Below are 12,404 nucleotides of genomic sequence, written 5' to 3'. Positions count from 1 at the left end.
CCTCCTAGCATTTCTGCATATGGCCACCTTGAGTAAGGGCAGATAATTTCATGTAGCATTTACTTCCTGGAAGCAATCTGCCCTTAGCTCAGGCAGGAGGATTTGCTTAGCTGAGAACTCCCCTCCTCTCCTCCTGAAGGCACCTGGGATTTGTCATTTAACTAGACCTGAAAACCAGGAAATAACTGAAGAAATGTGAGGGGGGGAATTAAAACAAACCTGATTCTTCCGTCTTCTCCTCCACATAAGGATTAAAAATAGTCAGTTTCAATGTTGATTGAGTGAAATTCAGCTTTTTAAGGATAATTGCACCTTTTTTGAGAATTTTTACATTGGTGCATCACATAGTAATCCATTATGTGTCACTTACCTGACACAGGAGCCAGCGAAGTCGCCGATGTCCCCTGTAGTCCGGCGCATCCATCTTCTTGGTGGGTCTCGCTGCTCCGCCGCTGTCATTCGGCGAAGCCGGGATGACGTCGCATGGGAGCCGCCATGCACGGCCTATCGCCGTTGATGGGGTGCCGCGCTCGTGTGCCTGCGCGCCACTGTCAGCGGTGCCTGTCTTTCGGCAAATATCTCCTAAACCGTGTAGGTTTAGGAGATGTTTCTTGGACCTACAGGTAAGCCTTAATCTAGACTTACCTGTTGGTTGTAAGGGTTTACAACCACTTTAAACCCCCTTCCTAACCAGACCAATTTTCAGATTTTGGTGCTCTCACACTTTGACAATTACTCAGTCGTGCAACACTGTACCCATATGAAATTTTGTTTTTCACACAAATAGAGCTTTCTTTTGGTGGTATTTAATCACCGCTGGGTTTCTTATTTTTTGTGCTATTAATGAAGAAAAGACCTGACAATTCGGTTTAAAAAAAAAAAAAACTGTTTGTTTCGTTTAAAATTTGTTGGCAGAACACATCAAGCCCACAGTGCTGCTGCCATCTCTCCCCCTCTACCAATCGGTAAAGAGGGGAGGGAGGAACTGGTGTCATGACACCAGTTTGTTTACAAGTGATTGCTCCGTCATTTGACAAAGCGATCATGTGGTAAATGGCCGATATCAGCGACCATTTACCGCGATGGGCTGGGTCCTCAGATGTTCCTGGGTGCGCGCCCCAGGGGGTGTGCAGGAGCAAAATGGTGGGAGGATGTCCACTCAGAATAAGCTGAAACCATGATTTAGCTGTCTTTCAGCTATGGCCAAGTCGGCCTGTGGTTAACCACCTCGCGCCTGCCCTATAGCCGAATGACGGCCGTAGAGCAGGCGCTTTCGTCCGGATGGACGTCCTGTTTACTTCCGCAATGCGGGCGTGCATCGCGGAAGTTCTGTGTTCGCCGTGTCACCCAGGGACAGGCAAACAGAGATCGCTGTAAACGGCCAATCACAGCGGCCGTTTACAGCGCGATTGGCGTGTCCAATGGGAGATTATCTCATATGAGATCATCTCTCAGTGCCGCTCTCCCTCCTCACACAGAGTGTGAGAGGGGAGAGATGAACGGCTGCAGAGGCAGCCGTTCTGCTTTGCTTCGATGTGTTAAAAAAAAAAAAGTGAAAAAAGTGCCATCTGTCAGTGTCACGTGCCATCTGTTGTCAGTGTCACATGTCATCAATGCCACATATTAGTGCCATCTGTCATCAGTGTCACGTGTCATTGTCCTGGTGCTTCAAAAGTGTAATAAATAGTCAACAAGTTAGATGTGTAATTTATGTTCCTAGAACACATGATGGCGCTACCTGCATGTTGAGCCTCTCTATGTGACCAGGCTGTGAAAGTCCCATTGTAATACTCAGGAGTAGCAGAATTTTTTGGGGGGTGTCATTTGTGGTATACACATGCCATGTGAGGAAAAAACCTATTACAATGACAATTTTGTGGAGAGAAAAAAAATAAAATCTTAATTTTGCAAAGAATTGTGGGAAAAGACAACATCAAAAAGCGCACTATGCCTCTTACTAAATACCTTGGAATGTCTACTTTCCAAAAAGGGGTCATTTGGGGGGTATTTGTACTTTCCTGACTTGTTCGGGTCACAAGAAGCGAGATAGGCCACCACTACATCAGATGTGATCAATTTTGTGCGATTCGCACCACAGCTTGTAGACTCTCTAACTTTCACAAAGACCAAATAATATCCACTAATTTGGGTTATTTTTACCAAAGATATGTAGCAGTATAAATTGTGGCCAAAATTTATGAAGAAAAATTAATAATTTGCATAATTCTGTCATAGAAACAAAGAAATATGCAGGGTTTTTTTTCAAAATTTTCGATCAAATACCACCAAAAGAAAGCTCTATTTGTGGGGGGAAAAAAAGGACAAAAACATTTGGGTACAGTTTTGCATGACTGAGTAATTGTCATTCAAAGTGTGAGAGCACCGAAAGCTGAAAATTGGTCTGGGCAGAAGGGTGTTTAAGTGCCCAGTAAGCAAGTGGTTAATAAATGGTATTAAACTGTGCTTCCCTATGTAATTCCTTGCTTTTCCCTTGCTATGCATCTGTGGCGCTGCAACATGTATGAGAAGCGATCCAGTGGCTTTGGGGCGTGCCATCTATGAATGAGAGGGGCTCAAGGCATAATTAGCTGTGAGAACTGGAGCCATCCAGCCATGTGGGATTTGTCATCTTAAAAACTGATCAGACCTCTTGAGATGTGGGGTCTGGACATTGGGTATGTGTGGCATTATAATCCTCATGGTGGCTGGTGCACTTTATTCCTTCTGCACTAAGACTGTATATGCTGAATAAATTGAGTATTGATTGTGTGTATGTGTTCTAAATTATTATTTTTTTTTTTTTTTATGATGGAAATTTGCATATACTCCAGAATGCTATGAAGAGTGATCAGAAGATTTGCAATTTAAAAATGAAGTTAATCCCATAAAAGCAATTCCACTGTATTTGTGAAGACTTCAGGGTGCCCATAAGTCGAGCAAGCACCAAGACCGCCTCCTACAGTGCTGGACAATGTGGGGGTCCCCCCCCCCCCCCCAGCATGATGGAGCACCTTGCCATAAGGCAAAGGTGATAATGAAATGGCTTGGAACAAAGCATCGAAATTTTGGGTCAATGGAAAGTGAACTCCCCAGACCTTAATCCCACTGAACTTGTGCTCAATCATTAAGAGGCAGTTGACATTCACAATAATAAAAAAAAAAAAATAATAATCTTTTTATTTTACAATTTTATTTTATTGACCTGCCAATCCCTAGAGTAATAAGACTAAGACAAGCGGGTAAACCAATCATGGACAGAAATCGGTGCAGTATTTCAGTTCAGTCTAGTGTTGAGTAATGTGAAGGAGAGGACAGAGGTCTCTGGGAAGGTGATTTTGAGTGAAAAGCCAAAACTGATGTCATAAGACACTGAAGTTTAATATATGCCTACAGCAAAAAAAAACTACTAGACAGCAGGGCAAGGTGGCACATGGAAGCTGTGAATTTGATCTAGCAATCTGATGGGTTTACTTCCTTTGTCTCCCTGCAGAGGTAAAGCATAATGGGCTATTATGCATCGTGTGGTAGTCCATGTTTCACTTACCTGACACGGGCCAGTGATGTCACCGCTGTCCCCTGTAGTCCGGAGCGTCCATCTTCTCGGTGGGTCTCGCTGCTCCGCCCACTCAGCGCCGGAGCAGCGATGACATCACTCCCGTGCACAGGAGCCGCCACTAACTGCGTGCTGCTGTCTACGGCGCATGTGCCGTAGATGGCTGTGACTGTCTTTTAGTAAATATCTCCTAAACCGTGTAGGTTTAGGAGATATTTATTGGACCTACAGGTAGGCCTTAATCTAGGCTTACCTATAGGTCAAAGTGGTTTGTAAGGCTTTACAACCACTTTTAAAGTGGTTAAAATTCATTGAAGACTGAGACTGCCTGGAAATTAGTATTTCCAGAAGAGGCGGCAACCATATGTTTCTCTTGTTTAAATGCTCCTTTTAAGCCCTGTACTTGCAGGCCCTTAACTACTTATTCTATCCTAGTATTCTTTGCAAAAAAAATAGATTAATCTCTACTTTCCTGTGCCTAGTTGAAGCCTAGGAGCAAAAGAATGTTGGCTTCCATCTAAGGTTTCTCACACAGGTATAATATTGGTTCATGAAGGCTTCCCTTTAAATTCCTGAAAGTCCTCGATGTGTCTGAATATTAGGAGCCGCTTTATATAAACCACTTGATGACGTTTGCTTATGAAATTTCAGAAAAGATTTATTTTCTCTGAGCGGCTGGTTTTGTGTATCGGGAATGTGAGCTGCTCCTCTGAGAAGAAGCAGACGAGCTTCAACAAGAATGTTTTATATGATAAACGTTTATAAAGGCTGCTGCCTCCGACTCCTTGGCCTACCTCCACATCTACACGGGCTTACCTCTGCTGCTGTTCTATTTCCTGAGAACTTCAGAAATACTAATTATGATGGGACTGGGCCAATATTCCAGACAAGGAGACATCTATAACAGTAATTGCTCCCGTGTCGCTCTAGTTACTGCCACCAACATGGTTAGGTCTACAGCTTTCCAAGAGATGAACACCTTGATTATTGCTTCCCAGACCTGCTATGCGATGATATAGAAGGGCCCATTCTCTAAGCTATATCAGTTACCATAATAAGCATTCTTCTCACAATAAGAGCTAAAAATATTAACACCCCCCCCATAATGATACAGTAACATATGTGGAGTCCAGTAGGTGGTCTTTAAACCCGGGAGCCGCATATACGCGTTCTTGTGTGCTGGGAGCGGGCTCTCGCCGATGATCGGGAGCTGGGACTCCCGGTTTCCGGTCACCTGATCACTGTGATAGGTTGTGACAGTGATCTATAGATGTGCTCACAAGGTGTGCCTGGGCACACCCTAATCACCCCGTGGGGTGCCGATTCCAACTGCTACCTGCCCCACCCTCCGCAGTGCTGCCAGCTTCCCTCGCCTCCTTTCAGGAGCTGGGAAGGGGCCAGTAAATCTTTTCATTAAGCGGCCTTCCTTTTCTGAATGAACACAGTGAGTGATCTATGCCGATGCATGCTAGCCCATTATGCTTTTACTTTGTAAGGGAATAAAGCAGAAGTAAAGCCCATCAGCTTTGAAAATGTGTTTGCCGTATCTGAAATCGCAATGTAATGTGGACTTTGTTTTGGATAGGGTGTAGAAGGCTCGGCATCACTTTCGCGTTTTATTGCTGCCTGCTTCCTCAATGGAAGGAATCTTCCAAAAAAATAAAAAATTGTTGGCCGGAGTTAATGATGAGCTAATTGATCATTTTCCATAGAGTTATATTTACTGTAACTAATGGGCTGGGCAGTTGTACGGTACCGACAGACATCTCCCCTGTTCAGTGGAAAGAGCCATTACAAAGAACAAGGGCTGATGTCATTTTGCTGAACTTGCATGACATAGTCGCTGCCCTATAAATAATCCTAACTAGGGAAATGGCTGTTCCCATTCCATCCTTCTCACACAGGTGTTTTTTCTGTGACAGGGTCTCTTTAAGGCTGGGTTGAAGTGTACCGTATTTATCGGCGTATAACACGCACGTTTCTCCCTTTAAAATCAGGGGAAAATCGCGGGTGCGTGCTATACGCCGATTTTGAGCCTCTGGGCGGCTTTCAGCCACCTTCGGCTCTTCTCGTGGCTTTCGGCCGCCTTCAGCCATTCCCGGCGGCTTTCGGCCGCCTTCAGCCATTCTCGGATACCGCCGAGAATGGCCGAGAGCGGCCAAAAGCCGCCGAGAATGGCCGAAGGCGGCCGAGAACTACCGGGCGCCGCCGAGATACACAGGACATCTCGACGGCGCCATTTTGAAAAATAAAATCTGCAATTAACAGACAAGGGGACAACGATGCACAAGGCTGCCATGAAAGACAGGCTGCAATGATGGACAGGCTGCATGACAAGGCTGCAAATGACAATGACGAGGCTTCAGATGGACACTGATAAGGCTGCATTGAGGGGCATTTAAATGTAAGGTTTTTTTCCTTAAAATTCCCTCCTAAACTTGGGGTGCGCGTTATACGCCGATAAATACGGTATGTAAACCCCAACAATGTGTGTCCTAAATTTGCTCCTCTTTGGTCTGTTGTACACCAATCACCCATAACGTGATGACCACCCGCCATAACCCATCAAGGCATGGACTCCACTAAACCTCTGAAGGTATGCTGTGCTCTCTGGCAACGAGCTGTCAGTAGCAGATCCTTTAAGTCCTGTAAGTTGTGAGGTGGGGCCTCCATAGATCGGCCTTGTTTTTCAAGTACATCCCACAGCTGTGAAATTGGATTGAAATCTGGAGAATTTGTAGGACAAATCAACACCTCAAGCTCGTTGTGTTCTTCAAACTATTCTTGTATTCATCAGAGCAGGACACCTTCTATTGCTCCAAAGTCTAGTTCTGATGTTCATGTGCCAATTGTAGGTGCTTCTGGCTGTGGACATGGGTCATCATGGGCAGCCTGACCGGTCTGCGGTTATCCAGCCCCCATACACAACAAACTGTGATGACACCTTTCTATCAGAACCAGTGTTCACTTTTTCAGCAATTTGAACTACAGTACCTCTTCTATTGGATCAGAAGACAGGGGCCAGTCTCTACTCCTCACATGCATCAATGAGCCTTTGCTGCCCCTTCTGCTGGTTTTTCTTTCTTGGATCACATTTGGTCGGCCCCGACCATTGCAGACCGGGAACTTCCCACAAGAGCTGCAGTTTTGGCATTGCTTTGACCCAGTCGTCTAGCCATTACAATGTGGCCCTTGTCAAAGTTTGTCAAATCCTTGCGCTTGCCCATATTTTCTGCTTTCAATAGATCAACTTTAGGGGACAACGTGATCACTTGCTGCCTAATATATCCCACCCACTTTCAGATAACATTTTAATGGGCTAATCAATGTTCTTCACTTTACTAGTGGTCATAATGTCTGAGAGGTCATTAGAAGCATTTTGTTATATCCGTTTGATAAAGAAACTTGAGCTTGTAACTACTCGTACATACTGCCTCTGCTAGACTCTTACCAGTTAGTGTTGTTCCTAATTCTCTATGGATTACAGACCACCCACCCTACCCATGTTATGAAGAAGACACTTCCTTGTCCTAGCATGTCAACACTGCTCCTCCTTATATACAGTACAGTGAGTGAGTGTTGTCATTCTAGAACGGGAAGTTGGTAGCAGGATCACCAGGTTAAAATAAAGGGGTAAAAAAGTCAGCAAGTGAATGGAGCCGCCACATCTAAGGACTGGTAATCTGCGGTATAATACATGCTTGCTCTTGAAATTAAGGTGGTTGCAAACCCTTCCATGTACCCAGTGAAGTGACTGGCCTCAGGTGATACAGAGATTAAACAAATGCTCCTACATAAATTTGTACCTGTTTATCTACAGCCATCTGTCCCCTACATCCGTTCAAATTGCAGAATTTATAAGGTTGTCTGAGAGTTCAGAAAAAAAGGGGGCAGAGAGCTGAAGTTACACTCTGCAGAGCTCAGGGAGGAGAGCTCTGAGAGCTGATTGGAGGGAAGGGACAAACCCCTCTTCACACAGAAACACAGCAGAGGCTGGCAATTTGCTGGAGGTTCCTCCCCTGTCACCATTTTTCTTTTGGTGTCAGAAAAAAATTATCAGACGTGATTCTTGCTGATAGCAGAAGGCGGCAGAAGACAGAAATGACACTTAGTGCTCTGGATTGAGACACGTACATACTATAGAGCAGGGGTCTCCAAACTTGCAAAGCAAAGGGCCAGTTTACGGTCCTTCAGGCTTTAGGGGGCTGAACTGTGGCTAGAAGGAGTAGAAAATAAGTATAAAAGAGAATATTCCTGCGCCTAATCAAAGAGTAATCCAATTGTTGCACCGCTGCACACACTGAAATGGGGTACTTGAACCCCAATTGGAGAAGACAAAAGGTAAAAAGGTAGTGGTGCGCGGTACTATGGTGAAGAATCTAGTTAAAACAGGAAGTGACGCAATCGAGCTCGAGGCTCGTTTATACACCATACAAAAACTCTGTCTGTTTGTGAGTACCAAAGCTGTTTTTATAAATAAATTTCAATACTGTTGAAAAATACTATACTATGGGGCTCCCTTCCTCCTTATCTGTTTAACCCCTTGCATAAAACCACCGAGGTATACCACCAATTCCCCCCCCCCCCCCCACGCTGAAGTACCGCTGAGGGACCACTTACAGAGCCCAAAACGGCACAGTAGGCAGGAGACGCCAGGACCCGGGGACACGTGAATAGGACCTCGAGGGATAAGGACCACCAGGAACCCTGAGGACACATATATCATATGCTGTTACCTTACAGCTGTAAGGTAAGGGGACACCCATATTCTGATCACACAGGACCACGTGGGAGATATCCACCATCACCATTATCACTGTTTAAATCTCTACCTTATAGTGCACATATATTTTAAGCACCAGCACTGCAGGCGACTGTCTTGTTACATGCGATTTTGGGCTAATCGCCACTTGTTGTTGCACCAGCTGAATGGACAATTTTAACTAGGATTACTGTTCCATTGTTTTTTTATATTTTTTATAGCTTCAAACACTGTGCACCTTTTTTCCTTCTGTTTTGGATTATTCCCAGAGGGTTGTTTCCCTCTCACCAACACTTGGATTGTTTATGCGTTTTTGTTTTGATTCAACAATTTGATTTATTTTCTTTGATTGTATGATTCAATTTAGTGCACTGCACCGATATTTAAGTCTATGGTATAAAGACACCCGCACAGAGTCACTTTGCTTAACCCTCCCTTGGCTTTAACACCATATGCGATTTCTTTAGTCACAAGGCAAGCATTACTTACATCTTTTGCCTTATCTAGCTAATGATTACTTTTGCACACTGTTACACATATACTTTGACTTAGCAGATTTTCTTTTCAGATCTATTTATTGTTCAGCATTAGCACTTTGTATGCGTTTTTCGTCATTTTTAACAAATCGCATGGTGATTCACTTTATATATTTTTTATTTCGTCCACTATTTTATGTATAGTACTTTAGTCACTGAAACAAATACAGTAGTAGTTATTTTCACGGACCTTCTTTATATTCAGCACTGCCACTTTATGCAACTCTGCTACCTAAAAAATCGCATTGGGACCACCAGTCTTATTTATCATTAATTGTTTTTCTTATCCATTTGTCTACCACTCAAAATACTACTACGCATAGGAGTGAGGGTCCCTCACTATATATACATATATATATATTTTTTATATTTTTTATATACATATATTGTCTTTTCTTTTTCTACGTTCCATTTATTACCTGTAGTGGAGACGATATTACATTTATCTTCTAATCTTTTGAGTACCTATTGAATATATTAAACCTGTTTTAACAGGAGTAGAAAATGCCCCTACATCAGTGCTCCATCAATGGTTTTAATTAGAGAAATAGTGCCCCATTGTTGGTATCCACGGAAGAAGACTGCCCCATTGATAGTATCAATGGACGAAGAAGACTGCCCCATTGATGGTATCAATGGACGAAGAAGACTGCCCCATTGATGGTATCAATGGACGAAGAAGACTGCCCCATTGATGGTATCAATGGATGAAGAAGATTGCCCCATTGATGGTATCAATGGGCAAAGAAGACTGCCCCATTGATGGTATCAATGGACAAAGAAGACTGCCCCATTGATGGTGTCATGCCGGTTGGTGAAATAGTGCCCGTGGGCCAGTTAAAAGCAAGCAAAGGGCCACATCCGGCCCCCAGGCTGCAGTTTGGAGACCACCGCTATAGAGGTATATGCTTCATTCATATTTCATGTCTGAGATTTACAATCAATTTTAGATATTCTTTGTGGGCATTGTGATCCAATTATTTTCTGTCATATTTTAAAAATGTTTTTTCGGGTGAATAAGGATTCTACCACATCAAGGGTCACTTTGGGGTTAATTTACTAAAACTGGAGAGTGCAAAATCTGGTACAGCTCTGCATAGAATCCAATCAGCTTCCACGTTTCCTTGCCAAAGCTTAATTGAACAAGCTGATTGGCTACGATACACAGCTGCACCTGATTTTGCGCTGTTCATTTTTCGTAAATCAACCCCTATGTGTTCAAGTTTTTATCTTTGCTTCTATGTCTTTCACATGTGCAGTGTAAGACTAGTGCTTAGGCTCATCGTAGTATTTGTCTCAGGAGTTGCACACCCCCAAAATAAAAATGCCAGCAAAGTGCAAACTGCAAGCAATACACCACGCATCTCCTACCAAACATGCTTGGATTGTCACACCGCCCTGTGCCAACATTCCTTGCCGTGGCTGAGAATTGCCCGCCTATGACCTCTAGTGGACATTACTGGAACACTAAACCGCATGGTGTGAAGGAATGTGCAATGGGTCTGATAATGGAAACCAAGGGGCACCTGCTCTTATGAGTATTACGCTTTGAATGAAGAGATTACGTATGTGATCTTGAAGAAAGATCGTTCATATAGAGATCAAGTTCACGTTTTTCGATTTGCCAGCACTAACCTCTAGTATTTAACATTTCTATCAGCCATGTTACTGTAAACATTTGTACAGCATTAACACATTTCCAGATGGTCTAAACCTGCAGCTGCCAGAAATACAATACCCAGAGTGTGATGGGTCAAAGAGGGCGCAAAATCGTTTTGGAGTTCAGTCTTTATTCATCTAGTTATGACAAGCAGGTCATAATACAACCAACATGTTTCAGGCCGCTCAGTCACCTTCATCAAGGATGGAGGAAAAGAGGGGGATTAGGTGGCTCCCGAAACGCATTGGCTGTCTTTTGCCTTGCTTGTAACCAATTGAATAATAAAGACTCCTACAGAGTTTTCATTTAGCACCTCTTTTTGACCTATTACACTTGGATTTCTCGAGTGAAGTGATTGCTCTCTCCTGGGAGATCCTTGTCTTTCTGGTGAGCTGACAAATACAGGCCAGTTAGGCTCAAATAATAAAACAAATGCAAGATGGCGCCTCCATCTAGGTGTAGTGATTTTTATTAAAAGGAACAAAAGACAATAAAAAATGCACTCACTAGTTAAAAGTGGATCAAGGTCATAAACTAGGGTTATACAGATACTAGTATCGGTGCCGATAGCGAGCATTTGTCCAAGTATTGGCACTCGGGCAAATGCTCTGATGCTTAATCCGATACCTGGGCAGTCAGGGGTAATTGGTTCGGCGCTGGGGGGGAGTTGCAATCACCGATCTCCCTGTATATATTTTAATAAAGCAGCTGACAGCTGCTTCTCCTCCCCCAGTGGCTTTGTCAGCTGCTTTATTGAAATGTATACAGGGAGATTGGTGATTGTAACTCCCCCCCCAGTGACGCACCAATTACCCCTGACTATCCCCCATATCCTCTCCGGTCCCCCTCCGTGCTCCTCCGATCCCCCTCCTTGCTCCTCTGGTTCCCCTCTATGCTCCAGCACACCTCAGTGTTCCTCTGTCCTCGATCTGTCAGGATGTAGAGCTGAGGAAGGAGCCAGTAAACATGTTATTTACTGGCTCCTTCCTTTTCCGAATAAACAGAGCCAGTGCTCACTGCCTTTGTTCATTCATAACGGTCACTGAGCATCGTAAACTATGTTTACGATGCTTCAGTTTATGAATGGAGAGTTGCTGTCTCCTGTCCATTCATTTCAGTGCGGTTGAAGCTACTAAGAAAGGGACTGGGGAATCTGTGTCCTCAGTCCCTTTCCATGTCTCAAAAGGGAGGTGTCAGACTGTTCACAGTCTTCTCTAAACGAGCCTTGAGTTATACAGCAAAGAAAAGGTGACCACGTGCTATGGAAGATGGAAAGTGATCCTAGAAAACCCACCCCGCATGGGTTCAACTTCAAATGATTATAGAATCCAAACTGGAGAGAGCATCACCCTTTGTTACCACCTTAGATGAAGGGAACAGAGAAATCAACCCTCAACAGTACAGCCTCTATGCAATTCAAGAAGCTGTTTATGATCAGCGTCCAACACCAAACTGAAATCCTAGCTTTGCATTGAGGGAGCATATCAAAAGAAACCGGATCAAAGGCATATAAAAAAAGGTAAAAATAAACCACATCAAAGCATAGAGAAGAACATCTCAACATTCCGTTTTTATAAGGTTAAGAATTATCCTAGTGCATAAAACCTCAGGCCAATGTCGGGCCTGCCCTGTGTCCGGGGTCTTTTTTTTGGAGATTGCACTTTTTTTGTTTTTATATTTGTTACATCAGTTTCCAGAAACACGATCTTACACAAGTGTGTTTGGGATTAAATTTACACAATGAGAAAGCTATATGGGTCCTGTGCTACAGAGTACAATGGTGAGCTCTTCTGTCCTATCCCCATACCTCTCTACATGACAGGATCATGGAACTGGTGCAAGAAAACAGTGCTGATCACTTTCTGCAACATTTCATTTTCCCAGGCAAAGAAA

Source organism: Lithobates pipiens, unplaced genomic scaffold, assembly GCF_037356315.1.
Source record: "Lithobates pipiens isolate NorthernLeopardFrog02 unplaced genomic scaffold, aLitPip1_a1.2 Scaffold_22, whole genome shotgun sequence".
Lineage (NCBI taxonomy): Eukaryota > Metazoa > Chordata > Amphibia > Anura > Ranidae > Lithobates > Lithobates pipiens.
This window is presented reverse-complemented; position numbering follows the sequence as displayed.